General features: G+C 40.5%; 1 protein-coding gene across 3 annotated transcripts in view; it reads right to left on the bottom strand.

The window, feature by feature from the left end:
- The window catches only part of SGMS1 (sphingomyelin synthase 1), a 167,007-nt gene that overhangs the window by 122,750 nt on the left and 21,714 nt on the right, over positions 1–22,543 (bottom strand). The window lies entirely within an intron of this gene.

A 22,543-nucleotide genomic window follows, 5' to 3' on the forward strand; every position in this document is an offset into this window, starting at 1 on the left:
GAGAAGTTCCCATTTTGCCTTTCTGGATGCAAGCTTTCCCCTAAACAGCTACACTGGATATACACTGGGCACATTATGGAGAGATGACCTTTGGACATTATGAAAATATAGTGAAGCGAAACTCATACCATCAGTTCTGAAAGAATATGGGTGAGCTGTTCAAAGGCACACATGGGAGTTCAGCACCCAGTAGTCCATTGACTTTCAATTGGAATTGGGTCCCTAACTGCTCTTTGTGCCTATGCAAATCTCCTCCTTAAAGACTATGGTGCAGATCCTCAGCTGGTATAACTCAGCATAGCTCCTTTGACCTCAAGAGCAAAGTCGATTTACAGCAACTAGGGATCTGGCCCTCAATATAAGAGACAATAAAATAAGATATAATAAATAAAGGAATTTTACTTCAGTTAATCCTGTCTATTTAACAATATTGGCATGACAATGACCTTCCAGATCATAATAACTCTTGCATATCAATCTTTCTCCCTCGTCCTTTCATTTAATTGGACTTTTTATTATGTGAGAGGGAATCAGTATAATTAGCATTAATGGATACAAAGGTCAATGCTAGACATGACAATGTGAGATTCAATTTGCTTCTTATTTCATCAAATTACTGAAATCAAGCTAGCTAATGAAATAAAAGTAAAAGTCCTAGAACTACAAATATCACTGGGTTAAACCCCACCAATTCTGGACAAACTAAACATAGGAATTATCTTATATTTTGACCTAAGACCCACTAAAGTCAATGGAAAGATTCCAACTGACTTCAGTGGGGATTGGATCAGGCCATTAGCTCCTCAAACTATACCTTCACTGTCTAGCAACAGCTGTACAGTAGTCAATAGCCACAATGGCACTGACTCTTAGCCAATAATGTAGTCTGACTCCCTCAGATAGAGGACAAGGGGCAGCTTGCTGACAGAGGGATGAACAATCAACGTTTATGTGGACTTTTGTCATTGTTAGTATGGGTACATTCAGATAAGTGATTTTTCTCTATCTGCCCCACATACTTGTTTAAGATGTTGCTTATAGACTGTACAGATGTGACAGAAGTGGCTATGTAGACGCTACAACATTCCATAACCACCTTCCCCTTTCTCATACAACAGCTTTGATCCCGTGACTATATAGAAGGGCAAAAAGGCAGTGGAGATGGGGGAAGTATTGGGAAGTATGTCTAACTTTAAAGAGACTAACCACCCTTTTATATAATCTCTCCAAATGAGCCTTGAACTGTATTGAGCCTGCTGAAAAGCAGGTCTCTACCCTTAAGTCACATCCCTCTTTCAAGTAGCAGTTCTTAACTGTGGGTTGTGACCCCAAGTGGGGTTGCTTCATCAGCGGATGGGGTCACAGCAATCCCAAGCATGCTGAGGACACCATTTTACAAAATGGCCTCCCCCACACAGCATGATCTCACACACACTGTATGCACAAGGTCACGTCGCACAGGGGAAAGCTATTTTGCTCTACAAAACAGTGTCCTCCATCCAGCATGACATTGCACGCACCATATATGTGTGAGGTCATGCAGTCCAGAGGATGCTGTTTTGTAAAGCGAAATGGCAGCCTCCTTGCAGAAGGACCTTGCATGTACAGTACGTGTGAGGTCATACTGCATGGAGGACACCATTTTTAAATGGCAACTTTCATGCAGTCTGGGGTAGTGGGAAACAACACATCTGAAAATGGGGTCATGCAAGGAAAATGTCAAACAAAAATGATTTAGTCTAAGTAGCAGTCCCCTTCAGCATAAATTTAAGATTCTGATATGTAACAGGCACATCTAGCAGAATTTTTCAGACCAGACAAGGCCAATAAAGTGCAAAAAAAACCCAGCAAAATAAAGAAATCATCAACTGCAGAGCTGTGTATTTACTCCCCTGCATTTTACAGTTTACAGCAATACTATATATGATCATACATGAAAGATTTATAAAAATTGTTACGCCTTGATTCAATTGAACATGCCACTTAAGAGATTAATCCAAAGTACAGCTTTGACATTATTTGTTGTTTTATAAAGCTACTTAGGGACAATAAATAGCAACAACTGTGGTATAAATTCAAATGGATATTTTGTAAATTATGTTAGTTGTCAAGTATTAAGGCACATGCATGTCTTCAGCACAGATGCAGAACTTGGAAACCGGTACTGTGAATTGATGTAATTTGTATCTAATTTTTTTTTTTAAATGACAAAGCTATGGGATAATCCAGAAGGGGGAACGTTAATCATTTTATGCTGTAAAATGCCTTCACCTGACTTTGTGATGTGGAAGAATGTATGTTTGTGAAGGGAGGAAGAAGGAGAGTGTACATTTGTGAAAACAAGGTAACGCAAGTTACTTGGAAATGCACAATGAGGGAGAAAATATAATAAAAAGGGCAAAAAGCCCATCAGTCACAGAATATCAATGCATCCGGTTTCCATGATGACTGAAAAGAACAATTATTAATTCAGCTTTTTGGAGCATTTTGAAAATACATGCTTTGATAAATTTACACATCTGGTGCTTGATCTAATTCTTGCATAAGTCAATGAGAGTCTTTCTATTGACCTAAATGGGGTTTGGATCAGGCCTCTGAGGAGTAAAAAGGCAATGCAACATTTAAAAAAGAATACTGAGATCTAATAATATAGCTATACTTAACATATTAAACAGATTTCTGAACCAATATAGCTGCTATTTGTCAATTTTTCATAAATAAGCTTTCAATGAAAAACATAAAAGCATAACCTTACGTTGGACTGTGAATGTTTGTAAGTGAGAATCGATGAACAGCTTCAAAGATGGTTTAAACATCTTAATTTCAACACCATGAAGCAAATCCTCAGAAACAATAGTAGTAGTAGTTCTCCCTGAAGTAAAATGAGATATCCCAATTTATACCAGATGAGGGCAGTACCTCTAAAACAAGCAGCACTCATCAAAGAAAGCTGAACAACCACAGGTCATTTCAAGAAAGCCAAAATCTAACATCAGTTACAGAAAGGCTGTCATACAGTGTCATTCTTATACATGGTCAAAGCAAGACCACTTGAGGCAAATCAAAAACTCCAGATAGCTAATTTAGTTTGATGTTTTTCATACGCTATCACATGACTGGCAAGTATGAGGAAGCATTTTTTTCTAACAGATTCCCAAGAGTAATAAACAAATCAAAGATGTGAAGCCTCATCAAACTGCTCTGAAACACCAAAAACTAAACTGTCAGAGTGCTGATGAAATGAACGGTCTAGTGGTTAAGGCTGTGAAAATTATTTCTGTATCTATGGAAAGAGAAAACCAGTCTGGACATAAACAGCAAAATGTAGAGCTTACATCCATAAAGTTCTCTTTGACACATTATACGCAGAGTCAAGGCAAAGGGCAGGTCCTACAGCTACTGGCACAGTACCAAGTTCAACGAGAAAATAATTCACATCTTCGCTTCTGGGCCTTACTGGTACCAGGTCAGACCAGCGAACCAACTAATCCAGTATTCTCTCTTCAACTGTAGCCAGTACCATATGCTTCACAGGAAGGTACAAGAAAATCCATACTGGACATTTATGGAATATGATCCATAGATTTGCTTGCATATGTCCTACCTCTCTAACGTTTTTCAAACATCATTAACAATGATGTAGTGAAGCCTGCACAAAGGACTACCTTCTAATGGAAACTTCCCTGTCAGTTAACTCCTTCAGAGTGCTTAAGGCTTATTTTACAATTTTATTTGAGCTTTAGCTATAGATCAGTTACACAATAAGTTTCAATCCCCAGGTGACCACTCAAAGCCACTTTCACTGTGTAACAATACTACTAGGCAGGAAGTTGAAATAAGACTAACAATTGTATCCTTATGTGCACCAGTTAACTCATTTTGACATATGTACAAAATGGAGCATCACTCAAAACGAAATAAAGCATCTCTTATCGCAGAGTTCCATGTATTTTATAATATACTGATGTGCAAGAAAAATATATTTAACTTTAGTGGTCTATGCAACTGTTGCCTATTTAATTGTCAAATACATAGTTTATTCAAAATATACCAAAAATTGAATTACTTGCAAATTATTTATTATCATCTGTACTAAAGAGTTTAAATGACCTCTAATACAATAAGAGTTTACAACAGTTAACAAGGTACCATAATTTCTAAACACCACCCACACCAATTTTCTAAAGATTCCTTATATGCACCCATGTGAAATTATCTTCATGCATGAATAAGTCATTTACATACTCATAAGTCTGAAAATAGTAATCTACAAAATCCCTCCAACAATAAATTATCAGTAGATACAGATATTTAGTTCTATCAGTAATATATGAACTACAGTGAAAATTAGTATTTGCCAATATAACAGGAATGTGACACTAGATACTTAAAGTAGATTATTCCTCGTTTGTATTGCAGTAGCCCCCAAACACCGCAATCAGAACTGCTGTTAGACATTATACAAAAGCATAAGAGATGTCTCAAAAAGCCAACAATTTAATTTAAGATTCAACAAGTGTTCGTAAAGTACAACAGGAGCGAAAATGAGTGGCAGAATGAGGATAAGAATGATAAAATGATACAGATACCATTTCAGCAACTGTCCAGTTTCATTAAGCTATCAAATGAGATGGACATTTGTTCACCTTTTCTTAAAGAAAATGATGTAAAAAATATTAAATGAGAACAATTAATTTCCAGTACTAGCAAAAATGCAATTCAAGACATTCGAAGGACTGCATCCTGTTACACCATTATACTGAATTCTTGGATTTAATCTTCACAATAAATGAAGATAAGTATCACCCATGTGTTTTTCAGCTACCATTATTTTTGAAAACTCACTGGTGGTACATATTGGGAGAAGTGTGCAACCAGTAGTTGATAGCCTTCAAGTCGAGTACAAATCATTCAAAACAAAATCAAATGCCAGATCTACAGTCATATCTAGTATCAAACCTTTCTATCTACTAAGGAAGGAAATGTGTGTCTTTTACAGGATCTGTGCTTATATGTTCAGCCCGCTGAACCTACATAAATCTTTAATTAGCAGATGACTAAATTATTCATAGCATCTGTCTATGAAAAGGGAACAGAGAAGCTGAATTAACAGGGTGCTAGTAGTTGCTGTTGCCAGGAGAAGAGAATGTGTTCCATCATTAATATTTATGTAACTGAAAAAGTTGGCAAGGATTTTTAATGAATCTTTGATGAAGAGACAATGTAGGTTTTATGGAGGTTTGTCCAGAACAGTTTCATTTAAGGTGGCCAACTTTCTAATTTGTGAAAACCAGACATTGAATGCTGGAACCTCACTTGCCCCCCCTGCTTCGCCTCTTCCCCCTAAGGCTCTGCCCCTGCTCTGCCTCTTCCCTCTAAGGCCTGCCCCTTCAATCAAGGCCCTACCCCTCTCTCTCCCACCCATTGCTCACTGCTCTCTCCACGTCCATCGCCCCACCAGCTGAGCAGAGCTCTAGGCATGGAGGGATGACTGGGACAGGACAGGGGAGGGAAAGCTGCACTCCAGGAGGGGGTGAGGGGGAAGAATGGAGGGTAGAGTCATGCCACAGGTGTGGGGGAATGACCATGGCAAGATGGAGGAGGGAGAGCTGTGCTCCAGGGGTGGGGGCGGGTGACTAGGGCAGGGGGCAGCACCCCAGGGGCACAGCACAAAGGAGGCTGAGAAGAGGGCCCAGGCAGTGAGCCCAACCATTGGCCCTGCTCCTCAAACTCCATGTGCTTCAGAATCCCTCCCCCCAGGTGCTGGCACCTTTCTCTGCCAGAGTCAGGCAGTTCGTGAGCGCTCCTCCAACTCCAGCAGCAGCAGCTGCTCTTACCAGTTCCCACCCTCCTCATGGCAAAACAGAAGACAATTGTGGATAGTTACTCAGGTGACCCAACTCTGTCAGGTCCCCTTTTTGACTGGACTTTCCAGTCAAAAACCAGACACCTGGCAACACTACATTGTTGTTCTTAGAGATGTGTTACTCATGTCCCTTCCCAATTTAGGTGTGTGCACATGCCACATGCACCGGTTCCGGAAAACTTTTTCCCCCCCTAGTGGTACCCGTACAAACCGGCTCTAGCATCCACTGCAGCGGCACACACATGTGCACACATATAGGCCCCACCAGCTCCCCTTCCCTCTCAGTTCCATCTTGCTGGAACTCCGACTGAGGAGGAGGAGGACGGGTATGGAATGGACATGAGAACCAGATCTCAAGGAACAACAGTTACAAGGTAAGTAACCATTCTCTCTTCTTCGAGTGCTTGCTTATGTCCATTCCCAATTCAGGTGACTCACCAGGAGTGAATTGACTGCTGGACCTCTGACAGGAGACCCAAGGATTGTAGCCATGATGCCCACCTCATCAATATTGCCAAGGCCATCGTCTTGGCTGCAGAATCCACTGCGTCAGAAACCACTTGCAGAGATTCCCTGGCTATCTATCTCCCCTCTTCTAAGATGGCCTCGAACTCCTGTTTGGAGGAGGGGGTCAATGAGTCCGTGAACTTGTCCAGTGACTGCCAGATATTGAATTGACATCTACCACGCAGCACCTGCTGGTTCGCCACTTGTAGCTGCAGGCTGGCTGTGGAATAAATTTTTCGACCGAACAAGTTGAGTCTCTTGGCGTCTTTATGTTTAGGGGTCAAGCTGACTTTCCCATCTGTCCCTTTCGTTGGCGGCCATGACCACTGGAGATCCCAGCGTGGAGTGGGTGTAGAGATATTCAAATCCTTTTGCCGGTACGTAATATTTTCTTTCTGCCTCTTAGACATGGGGGACAGGGAGGCTGGGGTTTGCCCCAGGGCCTTGGCCAGTTTAACAACCCTCTCATGGACTAGAAGAGCCACTCTACTAGAAGCTGCTGAGGGCAATATTCCAAATAGCTCATCAACCGGCTTGTCCAGCCCCTCTATTCTGAGGTCCACATTGGAGGCGACCATTTTCAATAAGTCCTGGTGCGCCTTAAAATTGTCCATCAGCACCGCAGATGAGGGTCCCACGACCACCTTGTCCAGTGACAACAAGGAAGAGGCCAGTATCTAAGCTGGGGGAGGGGCCTCTGCTCTGGGCGGGGTGGAAACACCCCCCTCCGCCCCCCACGCGGCCCAAGACACGCAAACATTCATGGTCCGAGTCCGTGTACAGGTGCGGCGCTGCACTCTGAGGAATGTAAGACTGTGGTACTGACATTCTTCTCACGGAACCAGCCTGCGGAATCCCACAGGGAAACCCCCACCAGTAAGGCCACAGTCCAGGACACTGACCTTGCAGCCACGCCGCCATTGGCAGCACCGTGGGGAAACCGGGCACCTGAGCCAGGGTTTGTTTAGCCTGGACAACTTCCTCGCTAGCTGAGGATGGGGTGCTGTTATCCAACGACCAGGGCGGTGCTGTCTCTGAATACCACGCGGTGCCATGTGAAGCGCGTTGTTGATGCACCAGGACCAGTGAGCAGCATGAAGAGCCCGAAAGATACGTGTGACAGGACTGGCAGTTGTCCTTGGGCTTCCTGTATGGGCTAGGCGAGCAGGGTCATGGTGCCAGAGAAACACGCCATGAGTCTGGCAACCTGCGTCACTCCATGGCTCCATAACGCTGCTCCGCTCAGTGCCGGTCCTCTGGAAAACAGCAGCGGGTGCCTGATCTGGCGGTGTCCTGACCCAGAGAGGATGGCCTCGACTCTAGAGATCACCTGCGCACCGGTGAACAGTGCCTCAGTGAAGGGAACTATCAAGCCAATCTGTCTGTAAATAGGCTGCCCATAGGCGCTGGTGCCAAATCTCCGTCCTACAGCATTTGTGGTACCAGCAGCGCTAGGAGGTCCTTCATCACTTGGAAGGCCTCTGGAGTCAACAGCACCGCTAGGCAATGAGGGCCTCTATCTCTAACAAGAATTGGTGGAGGGTCCGATGCCAGGGCGATGCTCGTAGCAGCGAGGGATCCTTCTGAGGCGGGAAGGATTGGCGACCCGACACGGGTCTTGCCTGGTCCCCTTTCTTTTCCGCAAGGGAGCGCCCCCACTCCATGCGAGTCGTCTTTGGACTCTTCTTCGGTACCAGGGATGGTGAACGGTGCCAAGACAAGGAAGAGAGCACAAGAGGTGCACTGCCCACTGATCTGCCGGTCTCCAACACAGATCTAAGTGCCAACTCCATCAGGATGGCCCTGAGACAAATATCTCGTTCTTTCTTGAAGTCCGAGGGTGAAAACTTTTACAGATTTTGCACCTCTCACGGACATGCGCTTCTTCCAGACACTTTAAACAGCTCTGATGTGGGTCACTCCTTGGCGTAAGCTTCTTACACGAAGCTCAGGGTTTAAACCCCGGTGAGTGGGGCATGCCCCAACCCTGTGATTCTAACAACTAACAAACTGGAACTAAACTATAAACTATATACACGAGAACAATGAATAAACCACTAGGTTTTAGAAAGAGAACTTGCAAAGGCAAGAGACGTTCCAGCATCATCCCTGGCGGCAAATAGGAACTGAGAGTGAGGGGGAGCCGGCAGCACCTATATGCGGTGCATGTGCGCACCACTGCGGTGCGGCACTAGATCCGGCTTGTACGGGTACCACTAAGGGGAAAAAACTTTACAGCACTAGTGCATGTGGCGCACGCACACACGCGCACACACACCCCTAAATTGGGAATGAACATGAGCAAGCACTTGAAGAACAATGCTTCTTGTTCATCACTGTGAAGTACTTGGAAATCTAAAGATGCAAAGTGTTATTTCCTTATATAGTATATGGAAAGCATTATCTACTTTTTTAGAGATGAGGAAAAATCAATTAGAGAGAGGTTAAAGGTGACCTGTAAAATACTTTTTAAAAGCTAGGTTTGTGCATCTGTATGCTAGATGAAGGGCTGAATGTTTTGGGTTTATTTATTTATTTAAATATTTATTTTAAGGACAGAAAAATAACACCTTAGAAATATCAGGAGCATCCAGTTCAGTTTTCACTGATTTTCTGGAAGGCTTCTAGGAGATGCAAGCAATTTAACTCTTCAAATAAAGGAGCGAGGATACTGAACCTCTAACAAAAGGGCTTCCTTATTCACAACGTTAGTCCTCGAAGTAAAATGTTTGTTAACAAACATTACAGTTTTAACCATTCTCTCTCAAAATCCCTTCTCTTAGTAGCTCTCCTTTCATTCTTTTGGCTCCTGATATCAGTCTCTCTCTAGTGCTCTAGTAAGAGTCAAAAAGCTTTCCAGACTAGTAAGAATTGAAATCCTAATGGAAAAACAAGAATTTGGAAAAAACAAAGGACACTTGCAGGAATTTTTTATACACAGCTTAAAGGATCATAAAGAAGCATAAATACGTATACCATAAAACATCAAGAAAAGGTCCCAATTTCTTTTCCCTTAGTAGATCATATCACCTGCCAAAGTCACACAGCAAGAAAGGCAGAGCTGGTAACAGAAGCTAGGTATTGTGGTTCACAATCTGGTACTCTTTCCAATGGACCACATGGTCTCCAGCAGCAAGGACAGCAAAGACTTAGAAAGAGTCCCATTAGAACAATTACACTTCATTTACATAAGAAAAAAAAAAGATATTTCTTCAAGATGATAAATATTAATTACGAATATTTTCACATCTAACCTGTCTTAGAACAAAGAATTTACTGCATTAAGTGCTGTAGTTTTTCCCTACATGCAAAAAGTGTGCATAATGCCAAAAGCAAGGTGGCGCAGATAATGTCTAAGCACATTGCTTTGATTTTTTTATCATATTCTCTATAAAGCCAATACTTTTCAATCAAAGCTTTACTTAAAGAAGCCATCAAGTAAACTAATCTCCCAGGGGAAAAGAATCCCTTTCCAAAAGTTATTTCACAGGAGAAAAGGAAATGTCTGCTCTTCTCAATAGACGCAGAAAGACTGTTCAGCAGACATGTTAGTGGAAGGAGTTTTCAATTAAACTAAAATTAAAAAGAAAAAAAAGAACTTTGCCTCCATTTAAGTGGATTAGGCAGAAATACTCTAGGAACTGCGGTCTTCTGTCCAAAGCAGTAACACCAATACAGGAGAAAGTAAATTAAATTTCACTTTTAGATAGGAAGAGCAGAATCCCAAATAACCTGTTATCAAAAACCAAAAACTCCAACATGCTAATTTCAAAGATGGTCCTCGCAATTTCAAACCCAGCAAAAAAAGGTTAGCTAGAGAAATTTGGAAACTTGTACTAGATTTTAGTCACCGTATAGATGTTGCTACTACTACACATAAATGCAGTCTTTCTCACAGGGAAAGTTGCCTATAGAAGTGGCTGACTGAAGCTGAATTCACCTTTATACGGCAACCCAAACAGATAGTCCCCCACCCAATTGTAACATATGGCAATTTAGTTTTTGGGAACTGAGTCAGCTAGACAAGCAGAGAGAATGCAAAGAGGCCATACAGTCAGAAACTTCCTCCTTATTTGACAGCTCTAATGTGAAGTGATTCTTTGTCCAACCCCTCACTGTGTTTTAGGGGATGGGAGTCTCCCAGACCTGCAATATGGGTTTGTGACCTTGCTACCACAAATGGGAGGGAGTAAGAAACCCACCCCATGTCACGCAAACACATTCTCAGTCAGGAAGAGGGCCTTATGTGGTATGTTTAAATGAAAACAGCTCTCCCTACATTCTTTTCCACTGTGACCACAGTCACCTCCATTTACAGCAATGCTACTCCCTACTCTAGGCCAATCACTTTTCTCCCCTTTCTGTCTCCCCCCAAATCCTGGTACACCACAACAACAGTAAAGTTTGCAAAATGTTGGCACTATAGACTTGCATGAAACATCAGCAGCAACCCAACTTAAGTCTCATATTAACCTCACTACTCTTTGCTCAGGTCCAATCACAAAGTTAGAAGGTTTAATGTTTTCCGTGTTTGTGTTACCCAGGAACAAGGAAAATTTAAAATTGAACTTCCCCTACTCAGCCCGCCTTCCTAAAAGGTATCCCAACAGCTTTGGAAAATTTGTGTCAGAAGAAAGAACAAAAAAAAGCACCTTTGGGCTAAGATCAATTGTGATAATTTTCAGTCCAAATGTAATAAGTCTGAGGAAGAGAAAGCAAGGTTATAATGGAAGATGAGTTGGAAACGTAACAGAGAGTTTACATCAAGTGAATTAGTGCTCAGTATTAACATGAATTTTCAATGAACAATTAATGAAACATGGGGTGCATTTTTACATTGTTATGTATGCACCACAGATATGCTAGATATCAAATGAGTCTTCTACCAACCCCTGCCATATACAGAATTAGTGCTGATAAAATTATTCTTCCAAATATAATTCCCACATCAGATTTCCTTATAAACAACTCATACTGAAAGATAGAAAAATCAGTATCAATTCCACTCTCTACTAATTTATTAAATGAGATTTAAAATCCTACCCAAACATTTTATTCTAAATTCTAAATAAATATATGGTTCCTTTTTTCTACTGGAGCATTAGAGGCACTTGGCAAAAATAAATACTATATACAGTTTCTTCGCCATTTCTTTTAATTATGCCATTCAAACCTCCCCAACTTCTACCCCAAAATCAACAAAAAACACTCTTCCTCATCTCCCCAGTAACACTTATCGCACATTTGGATTTAGAAAGTCTTCGGCCAATATTTCAAATCTAGATACCTAAACTTGTATTCCTAGATCATCATTTAGACACTAAGACGGATGTGGCCTGTTTTTCAGAAGTATGTCATAAGTCATAATGACATCAGTGGTGCTGTGTATGCACAGCATGTCTGAAGATTAAGCCACTTCTATTTTAGTGCCATGTAAGATTTAGTATTCTAGCCTTAGGCAGCAATGTTTTTAAACACTTTAATGTTCACAAAATAGGTTATACAAGTCTCAGAGCAGTAATGATGGTTGTTCATGAAGATTATGGATTCTGTAGTTACTTGACAATTGGTTCCTTAAATCACAGGACAGTTACACTTTGTATTGACAACCATTCTTAATACTCAACTAATGGCTTTAACCCTTACATACAATCTAAGTGATCTTGGAAAGAACACTTACAGCTTACTTGCAACTTAATCACCATTTTAGAATGTCTGACCTGATATATTGTGACTAATGGACTCAAAGATTAGGAAAGGTTTAGAGTCTTAACTGTAGCAGTCACTAATACCTTAAATACTTTGCAGCTTGCCTTGTCCTTGTACAGGTCATTGATATTTACAAGGTTTCCAACGGTTTAATTTGTTTAATTAAAATACAAACTACTTCTTCAGGAAGTCCCTGCTATCCTTAATACTGATCAAGAACGAAAAATGCAAGGCCCAACTTTGAGCCATTATTATGTATTATTTGCATTATTGTAGCACATAAGACTCTATTGTGGACCAGGACACCATTGTACTAGGCACTTTACAAACAGAACAATAAAAAAACTGTAAAGATTCATGAGAGTTGATGGCACTCGGTTCCCAGGCACAGACAACAACATCACTTGAGCCACCTGTTTATAAAATTGCAGTAGAAATCCTTACATCAGCAATGTCTACAAAGTAAGCATGTGGTGATAGAGAGGGTGTCCAAGCATCTCCACTCACTTCCTTGTGGACCCTCTACTTTTATCTAGTTAATGCCCCTTTTGCAACACAGCCACTAAGAAATGCTCAAGAATCAACTGTCACCTCATCTCCCCTCCAGCATGAGGTGTAAGGATCAGGAGTTTCCTCCAAGATTTCAAAGTAACACACCCTCCAAAAGGCCAATGCAGACCAAATGGCTAAAAATTGATAATTAAAGTGGCAATTACTCAAAAGCGTCATGTTTATTCTTTAAGCAGAGCTTTCACTTTCAAGTTTAATACAGCAAAAGACATGCACAAAAGAAACAATGTGACATTACTGTACTGCCATGAACAGAAGACAAAAATGCCATAACCTCCCTCCTACACACACACACACACACACACACACACACACACACACACACACACACACACACACACACACACACACACACACACAGGAAAATGAAAAAAAATCCCTTAAAATACACAAAATGCCATCTAGTCTTTGAGTAAGTGAAAATAAGATTTTACTATATGAACCTACCTTTTGGACCATTACAATTACTAGATTCAATGATGACCTGCAAAGATTTTTAAAGTTTGCTTAAGTAACTTTTCTTCTGTGTTTTATTCCTCAAAGTTCACCTCTTGGACATATCCCTTTGCCCACGGCAGCCAGTGCAATTTTATTTTCTATAAAATAGCAACATCACAATCCATATAGACACGTTAATCACCACGCTGTAATCTAAGTTGCTCCTACTCTGTGTTTGCTTTCCACCACACTTTCCTGGGAGGCACCAATGTATCAACTTCACTCTAAACAATGTAGTAATATATAAGTAAAGAGCGAGCGCAAGGAGACTATTTGCATTTGTTTGGCATGTAAATAGCTCTGATGTCCACAGAGGGCAGAGCTTTAAGTCCTCTTTTGTGGTTTCTTCTGGGGGAAAAGGCATGAGGGTCAAAGCCACTATTTTTAATTAAGTCATGAAAACAAAGGGTTTAATAAAAATTAAAAATAAAGCAGAAGTGGCTCTTCATAGACCTTAAGTTTCAACCCAAAAATGTGAACAGACTCAAAACAGCTTTTGAGGGTCATCTTAAAACCAGAACTTATTTTTAAAGCTGTACTGATATTTGCTCATTAAAAAGTCAACTGAACAGTATTTCTACTCACATATTCTGTTTACAAATGAATACAAGCAAATGAACAATTTTTACCTGCTACGTGGCAGGACACTTGTCTGAAGGACTGAGTAACACAGTACTCCTGTACTGGATCAGACTAGTGGTCCATTTATTCCAGTAGTCTCTCTCAAACAGTGGCTCGTACCAGATGTTTCATAAGGTGCAAGATGCTCTGTGGCAAAGAATTATGGAATTACCTCCCCAAGAAGCTTTTTCCTAGTCCCAGTAACTCTTTTAGTATGGAAACCTGTGAATCCCCACCTTACGCCATAATGAAAATTGACTATGTACTCCTACTCTGTTTTCTGTCTCTGAGGCCTGGTCAACACAGTTTTTAAACTGGTATAGCTGTTTTGGTTAGGGATGAGTGTGATTTTTTTTCCCATAAATTGTTGTACCAGTACAATCACTAGGTGTGGGGACAGTTACCCTGGAATGTACATGCCTTATAACAGTGTGGCTCATTCTCTTTCCCATATGGGAGTAAGCTATACTGGTTATAACAGCATCAACACTGGAGCTGTACCAATTTAACTTTACTGATGTAGTTAAAGAGATACAATTAAAAGAGATACAATTAGTAGCAACATATTGGTGCCCTTTTGCTATGTTGCTCCTAAGTGGCTGTTGCTGTTATGGGGTATGTTGACATTTCACAGTAGGAAAAGCGATCCCTGGGGAAATGCTGCATGTAAGCAGCAGTTGCTCTTACAAGGTGTTGCTGCACACAAGCGTCTACTTACTATCAATTATTGAAATATTGCAAGGTGATTCAAACAAGCTTTAGCCACTAAAAACTAACTTAGTTTGACTTCTAATGGTGTCATGTTTCAATGAACTACAAGTGAAACTGCAAGAGAGAAAATGAGATTGAGCTCAAAAGATGCCATTCTGCACACAAAAATCATATTTTGAATTTTCAATAATAAAATCCTGTTAAAAATGTATTGCCTATTTACAATTGAGATTATTGCCCATTGTGACCATTTTTGAGTTATGAGAATCACAAGACAATGAGCACACTAAAATATACTTGCCTCACTAAGCCACTTACATATGCCAGTCAAATATTTTTTAACAACACAGAACAGCTCCATCTGAATAATTAATGCCCCTGTAAGCCTTGCCTCACAGATCACGCAATGTAGAAAACATTTAAAAATGTGAAAAGAGCAAATGACTCCATGAACTGAAAAGCTAGTTAAAAATTCACAACTTCAAAAGGCCCAATTTGATTTTCAGACCAAAGGAATACCCTTAATAGTGAAAGGGGATGTGAGTTTCAGAGGTCCATAGAGGTACTAGCTTATATATTTGGTTTTAAAAGACTCGATGAAATCAGACCTTGACTTTAGTCAGTATTTCACTGTTATCATGTAATATTTTTGCTACTCACCTTTCCACAAGATAGTTAACTACTTCCAAAGTATTACTGAATTTTGCACCAAATAACTATTCATTTAGAATATGAGATCCACCTTTACCACAGCCACCAACGCAGCAATTACATGCTGAGGAAACACACCTACACAAATCCAAAGAAACTGTGATTATTTAACTGCTCCAAGTTTGGGTTTTGGAATTATTTGTATCGCTTTATCTCTTTATTTTCAGTTGAACTGCACCCATCTTGCCCACACATCCCTTGCAGAGAAGAGGGATACAGTTTGGAACTTTGCAATATGCACATAGTTATAAGCAGAAACATCCAGCCTATCAGCAGTAAAACAGTTAACTATGTTGCTGTGTAAACTGTCGTTGTTATGTTTCAGATTTAATAGTGCATTTATATGTCTGGAGCAGATTACACATTAACTTTTGTTTCAAGCTGTCTAGAGACTCATGAAGTCATCACATCAGTTTAAATTTGGCTCTCTCATTTTCTAAGTGTGTTTTGACTATAAGGGCTAGAAATTTATAGAGACTGTGCCCTAGCAAATTGAGACTTCTAAAAATAATTTATATTTTAACATAAAAGCTGGAGTAAAATAAAAATCAGTAGTTTTCCTCTGAATTACAGAGAAACTGAAAATTTCTTCTTTATTTCTACGTAACTTCAATGAGACACTTAACATTTATAATATGTAGTGAATTATAACTGGCCCCTAATTACTGTATCTTCCAAATCCACCTCTTTCCAATACAGATTTTGGCAGGTACTATCCTATATATAACTAAAAGTATACTTTCTATGTTGTGCAAGAAGACCAGTCTTAAGGCCACTGCAGACAAACAGTGCTGAATTAGTTCTCTGAATTGTCTTATATACAGGTCAAATGTCTAAGCATCTTCTTTTTTCAAACTGATGCACCACTTATACAATGTCTTCTATGTGTACAAGAGTGTCTTCCTATGAGGTAACAGTGACAGGAAGTGTCAAGGAAAAAGTCATATGAAATGAAAGATCTGGAAAGTTGGTTGCTGCCAAAGTTCTCCAACAAGTGAATTAATATTTTCTGTTTCATCAAAAACAGTTAAAGATGACACTCAACTCCAATGAACATGACAGGGTTACGACAGCTGCAGAAAGGGCCTCTAGAGAAGTGACTCTTTAGACCGGTTAGAGACAGGGAGTTATTTAAATCTGGAAATTGACAAGCAGTCATGAAGGCTCGAAGTTAAGTCCCTAGTTCATACTACCATGGCTTCAAGACACATTCTTTCTTCTGGGCACTGACAGCAAGTGCTTCCCCATGAGGAGAGGGAATTAAGACATAAGGAATCCAGCTGAGATGCAAGACAAATCTCCAACTTACATGGGGATGGTCTGCCCACACACACGAGCCACACAAGAAAAAAAATCCAGCTTCCTTTATATCGAAATTCAGCTTTTAGAATATGATGCATTTTAGGCATACGCCTTGATGATGAGAATCTCACGAACACAGATTTTGCCAATGACATAGCACTAGTTGTCAAATCAATGAACAAGCTAGTTGCAGTACTTAAAGCCCTGGAAAGCTTAGTAGCAAAAGTCAGCCTAAAAAGGAATTGAGGTAAAACTAAAAAAATTTTCAGTCAGTGATTTCGAACACACTGAAGGCTCTAGTATCTTAGCAGACATCCACCAAGTCAAGACTGGTGGTGATTTCACCTGCCTCAGCTCTGCTGTTGATAACTTGAGCAGCATCAAGAAAGAACTTGAAGCCCACACTGCAAAAGCATCATCAGTAATGGGGTGCTTCATCAAGAATGTCTTTTCCAAACTGAACACTCTGAGGATATACAATGGTGGTCAGTGTGCTGACCTATGGCACATGTCCCCTCATTGTCAAGATTAAAAAGATGTTCAACACCATTTGGATGAAGCACTGCTGAATGATCAAACAGTATGAATTCAAGTTGAATGAATAGATCTATTTTCTAACTAAACAGGTTCTGTGCTCTCAAACGGTTGCCCTGTGCTCTCCAAAATGGCACGGTCATATGTGCCTAACACCTACCAACTTCCCTGCAAAAATCACCTTTGACTTCAACCCAGTGAAAGCAGGATGGGATAAAAACCTGGAAGACCTAAAACACAAAGGCTAGACGGAGTCAGACCCCTGTCCCTCACAGGCCTCCAACCCCCATATATACCAGATTTGGCTTGGGATGGGACAAAATATCATGGAGACACATCATGCATTCAGTGGCCTCTACACTGTCCAAAAGCATGAGAACAAGCCTTATCTAACCTTTGCACAACAGGCCTCTTCTACACAGGGGAAATTTACAAAAACACACTTGTACTGATATCAGAATAATGGCAGCCAGACCCATTTTTACTCCCATTTTAAATGAACTTGCTCATAAGGAAGAGTAATAGAAAAGGTAATAAAAAGCGATCCAAGTCAACATAGCATTGTCAGGCCAACTAATGAGAATTTTTTGTAAGTTTTTCCAGTGCAGGAAGCCTCACAGTGCTTTCTATCTGAGGATCTCCTAGTGTTATATAAACATTAGTTAACTTAACCTTATTTATTGTCCCAGAAGTCAATGACAGCCTTTCCATTGACTTCTATGAGCACTGGATCAGGCTTCATATGAGGTTAATATTTTTTCTATCTTCGATTCTTATATGTCCCCCAATACCATAGTATCTGAGAGCCTCACACAATCTTTAATGTATTTATCTGCACAACACCCCTATGAGATGTATAAATGCTATTATTCTCATTTCACAGATGGGGAACTGAAAGACAGACAATGTGGCTTGCTCAAGGTCACACAGGAAGTCTGTGATGGAGTAGGGAACTGAACCTGGGTTTCCCAAATCCCAGAGGTGGCAGTCTAATTTCTCTCTCTCTCAGATTCCAGGAAAAATGGTCCACTGGTGCAAGTGCTGTTATGGCCAGAATTGTGAATATGTGTTTAAAAAAAAAAAAAAAAAAAAGCATTTTCTTGCTCAAGAAGCTCATTGTGTATATTGAGTCATATCGGCTTCCATTGCTGACCAAAAAAGACCTAACATTTTTTGTTTATTAACACTGCAGAATCAATACAGCTATGGGACAGTGATCAGGACTTCTCTGGCTAGCAAATCACCAACATTATTAAACTCTGGTGATGAGAACAAATACAGCTTGACTTTCAAATCCCAGGTTGAGTTCACAAGAATAGCAGCTAAAGCCATATTGTTTGTAAGCAAGTAAAATATACACAAACGTATCCCCACAATGCCAATTTACTGTCACTTTCAGAGTAGAATCACTCTTTAATACAGCTGTTCACACTGCCCTGTGCCCATTCCACACACAGAATGATTTATATCTTTAGCTACCTCATGCCCCACTTTTAACTGCACCCTTCTATTAACAACTGAATTAACTATTCCTAGAAATATAAAAGCAGCAGATATTTGCAGCTGGAAAGGGATGTCTATGTGCCAAACTAAAATGGTGGTTCTCAAACCCTGCTCCGACGTAGCTAGCATCTAGCTGTGCTTCATTCCATTTACCAATACAGGAAGGGCAGAATAGCCATGACTTCAATAGCAGTTCGCAGCTCATGGTTGAGAACTCATTTTAGAGCAATTATTTCAGGCTGCCTGCAGATTTTGGCAGGCATCTTATCAGTTTGTGTGTGGTTCATATTTTTTAGGTTCTCCCCACAACCACACAGGCTAGAATCTTATTTTTGAACTAGTAGAAGAAAGCCCACACTGTCACACAGGTGTAATTCATAAAGTTATGTGTAAAAAAGCCAAAAATGGGGGCTCTTGGTTCCATGCGCTGTGCTGTAGTGGGAATATTGCTGTTTGTACATGTTCCCCAAAGTATGAGCACAGAGCTGCCCCCAAAATTGAGGTATAACCACCTCTTTGTTATCCCATGTAGCACTTACTCCCACCTTCTCTGATCAACTGTCACATTCCAACTGCCACAGAACCTTTGGACTCCAACATTCCATCTGGTTCTCAGAGCACCCAATGATGATTGAACCTGGTGATATTCTAAGTAAAAACAACTCTCAACCATGCTTGTAGCAGTTCCTATCACTTCACATTGATTCTGACATTCTGGCTTCACAGTGACACAGAGTGACAATCCTGCAAGAACTGTGCTGATTAGAGCTGGTGGTGAATGAAGGGTGTAAGAAGCTGTGGTGAGGGGCTGTGTGTGTTGCGGTTATTGTGTGTTCTGGTTGTATTGCTGTGTGGGTGGTTCTGAAGAACTATGGCAGCTGGACCAAGTAATTCACCATCTGTGCAATCTCCCTCATACAATCAATGAAACTGTCACATACAAATTAGCTGTACAGTAAGGGTGGTGGTTGGTTAAGTTACCTCTTTTATCACAAGAGTCTAGGACTCTTGGCATAGCATAGATACATGCCTTACTGACACTGAATACCACGCTGGTGTAATTTGTAAAGTCAAAATGGCCGAGAACTTAAAAACTGGACAGTAACAGACCATGAAAGGCAGTAATGATTCAGCCTGGTGATATTTTGAACAAAGAGAATTCTCATTGACACTTGTAACTGCTTCCATAACTTCACATTGATGCTACAGACATATAAGTTTTCAGAGGCACACAGAAGGACCCTCCTGGAATTGTGTTACACAGATGAAAGTAACAAAAGGAGGATGGTTACAACCTGCAGGTTAAGAACCCTTAAACTACTGGCTTTACTCCCCTTCCTGAAGGGAACATCTTATTTCTTCAATTCTTATAAATTCCAATATGGAACATCCAATGAAAACTAAAACATTAATTTTCCCTGTAGGTCAGTCATTACAGGGCTACCAATTCGGACGAAGATTGTTCTCCTTGATTTGTGTCTTATGTTGATTAGATTTAAACATACCAAGTGAATCCAAACAACTTTGACTTTTACAACTAAAAGTTCTTTATCTGTATGGAATGTGAAGATTTTCTGCAATTTACAGTCTAAAAAAAAGAAAAGAAAAAGAAAAACAGATCTAGGAAAAAAATAACTCAATTATCCCAGAGTATCAAAAGGGGCTGTGTAACATAGCCTCCATTGTTGCTAGCAGAGCTCAACAAATGGCCAAAAACACAATAGACACTACATTTCCTTTAGACTGTAACAAACATTCTTTCCCAAAGAAAAAACAAAAGAGCAGCAAAGTTCCCAGCTGGAGAACAACAAACTAAGTATCCCTTCACAGCATTGTCTGAACTGACAAATGATAATGCTGGTGTATATCTGATAAGATGGAAACTTCACAGCTGCTATCTCATAAAATGCTCCCTTTTAAACTAGGATTAACAGATCCACTTGCAGAAAGCATTTCTATTAGACTTTGCTTCTGCTGATGACAGAAATGTTGTGTAATAAAAGCATCAATATTTAGATATGGCTTGAACATTTGAGTCCAGTGAGATAGCCTCATCAAAGTTATGGGCACCCAAGTTATGGGCATGAGTGACTTGGAGGATAGTGATGTTGCCAATAGTGAAGGGGGGAGGCGAAGGCCTGAGGGAAAAGATCAAGAGCTCAGTTTTAGATGTGCTGATTTTAAGATAATTACTGGTTAACCATAAAGATGTCAGAAAGACAGCCGAAGTACTAGATTGGATGAAGGGAGATATTTCCCTCCACTGATGAACTATTTGTCAGCCATCAGCATGAAGATGGCAGTTAAAGCCATACTTGTGGATAAAAGCACCTAGAGATAATGTGGGGAGCAGGAGGGGGTGGCTCTTAGGACAAAGGGAGAGATGGGAGGAGGATGAATCATGAAAGTAGTTAGAAAGTAGTCAGACAGGTAAGGGAAGAGCTATGAGAGAGCAGCACCACAAATGCCAATGAAGGACAATATTTCAAGAAGCAGTGAGTGGTGTACAGTGTCAAAAGCCACCAAGAGGCCAAGGACAGAGCACACACAGGCCTTTAGATCTGGCCAGGAAGCAATCATTTGAGACTTAAGTAAGAGCCATAAGTATAGAGGCCAGGAAGCCAGACTGGAGAGGATTCAAAATGAAATTAAAAATAAAAACTTCAGACGGTGATTGTAGACAGCATGTAAGATCAAAGTGGAGCTGCTATGTAATGATGTTTTGAATATTGTAAGAACTGCTATTCAAGAATCTAAGAATATTAATATGCAATCTAATTATTGGGAGAGACTGAATAGTATACGGGAGTCATAAAATGCTTACATGCCATACAGCTGAGTTCAGAAGGGCTGTGGGAAGAACAGATAGGGAAGCTGCACAATGGATCCTAGAGGAGACCATCTAGGTATACACCAAAGGAAATGTGCCAAGCTGTTGGCTTCAAAGATCCTGTATCCTGTTTCCCAACACATTGTAAACCATGATTTGCCAGAACTGGGAGTTTCCAGATCCAAATGCTATAAACAGTTACTTAGTGTCTTGATTCCAGGGGAGGGGAAGAAGAGAGTTGTAAGGGGCTGCCTAAACTCTGACAAGGATAAGCTGACACAGACACAATCTGTGGAAGAGCCTATAAGAAGTTAGTCCTTCCATGGTCCCCTTGTGGGTGATAGACACCTGTAAAGCATACAGTCTTTGTGACAGAAAGGGAATTTCCTGTAGTATCATTGGGGTCCATTGTTTTAAATGGATGGTTTATGTATGATTGGGTTCTATTCCACTGGGATGGATTACCACAGTGCCTCCAGGATCTAAAAATAGTGGGGGGTGATTAAGGCAAATCAAACAGGTTGTAAGCTCCTGAGAGAAGCACCACCTGTGGGGGAAATTTGGAGTCTGCTCCAAACTAGATTCTCTAGTGGCCAATAGACAAAAAAAGGACTTTTGATAAATCACCTGAGTTTCAATTGATTCAGGGCCTTTTTTCTGATCCAGCATTCAGACAGGACCTTATGTCCAAGGGTGGGGAGGGGCCTCCAATTCCTGCAGAAGGTTGGAAGAACTTGATATACTAGAGCCCCACAGACTGATGGGTGACCTCTGGTAAGCTTTTATCATGTATATAGGAACTTGTATATTTAGGAATTTTTTTTTTTGTATATTTTTACTGTAATACTTTTACCTTAAGAATAAATGTGTTTGCTCAGAAGAAGTTGTGTAGTAAATTATAACTGTGGGCAATATACTGGTCATAGCCTTTGGAGAGAAAGTAAAGCAAAGGCATTGGCCTATTCAAGTAGTCTGTAAATCTATGTAGTCTATAAATCCAGGGAGCTGTGCAACCTTAAAACCCCTCGTTAGGAAAGAGTAAGATGGAAGTCGCTGCCCAGAAGAGGTGATGGCTGGTGCACGAAACCTTTAAGTGGGTACCCTCAAGGGACCGGAAAACATGTGCAATTACCCTAAAACTGTGACAGGCTATTTTATTATTTTTAAAATATGTGGTCTCT

Source organism: Emydura macquarii, unplaced genomic scaffold (assembly GCF_026122565.2).
Source record: "Emydura macquarii macquarii isolate MOO-44397 ecotype Brisbane River unplaced genomic scaffold, CSIRO-AGI_Emac_v2 contig_1390, whole genome shotgun sequence".
NCBI classification, from domain to species: Eukaryota; Metazoa; Chordata; order Testudines; family Chelidae; genus Emydura; species Emydura macquarii.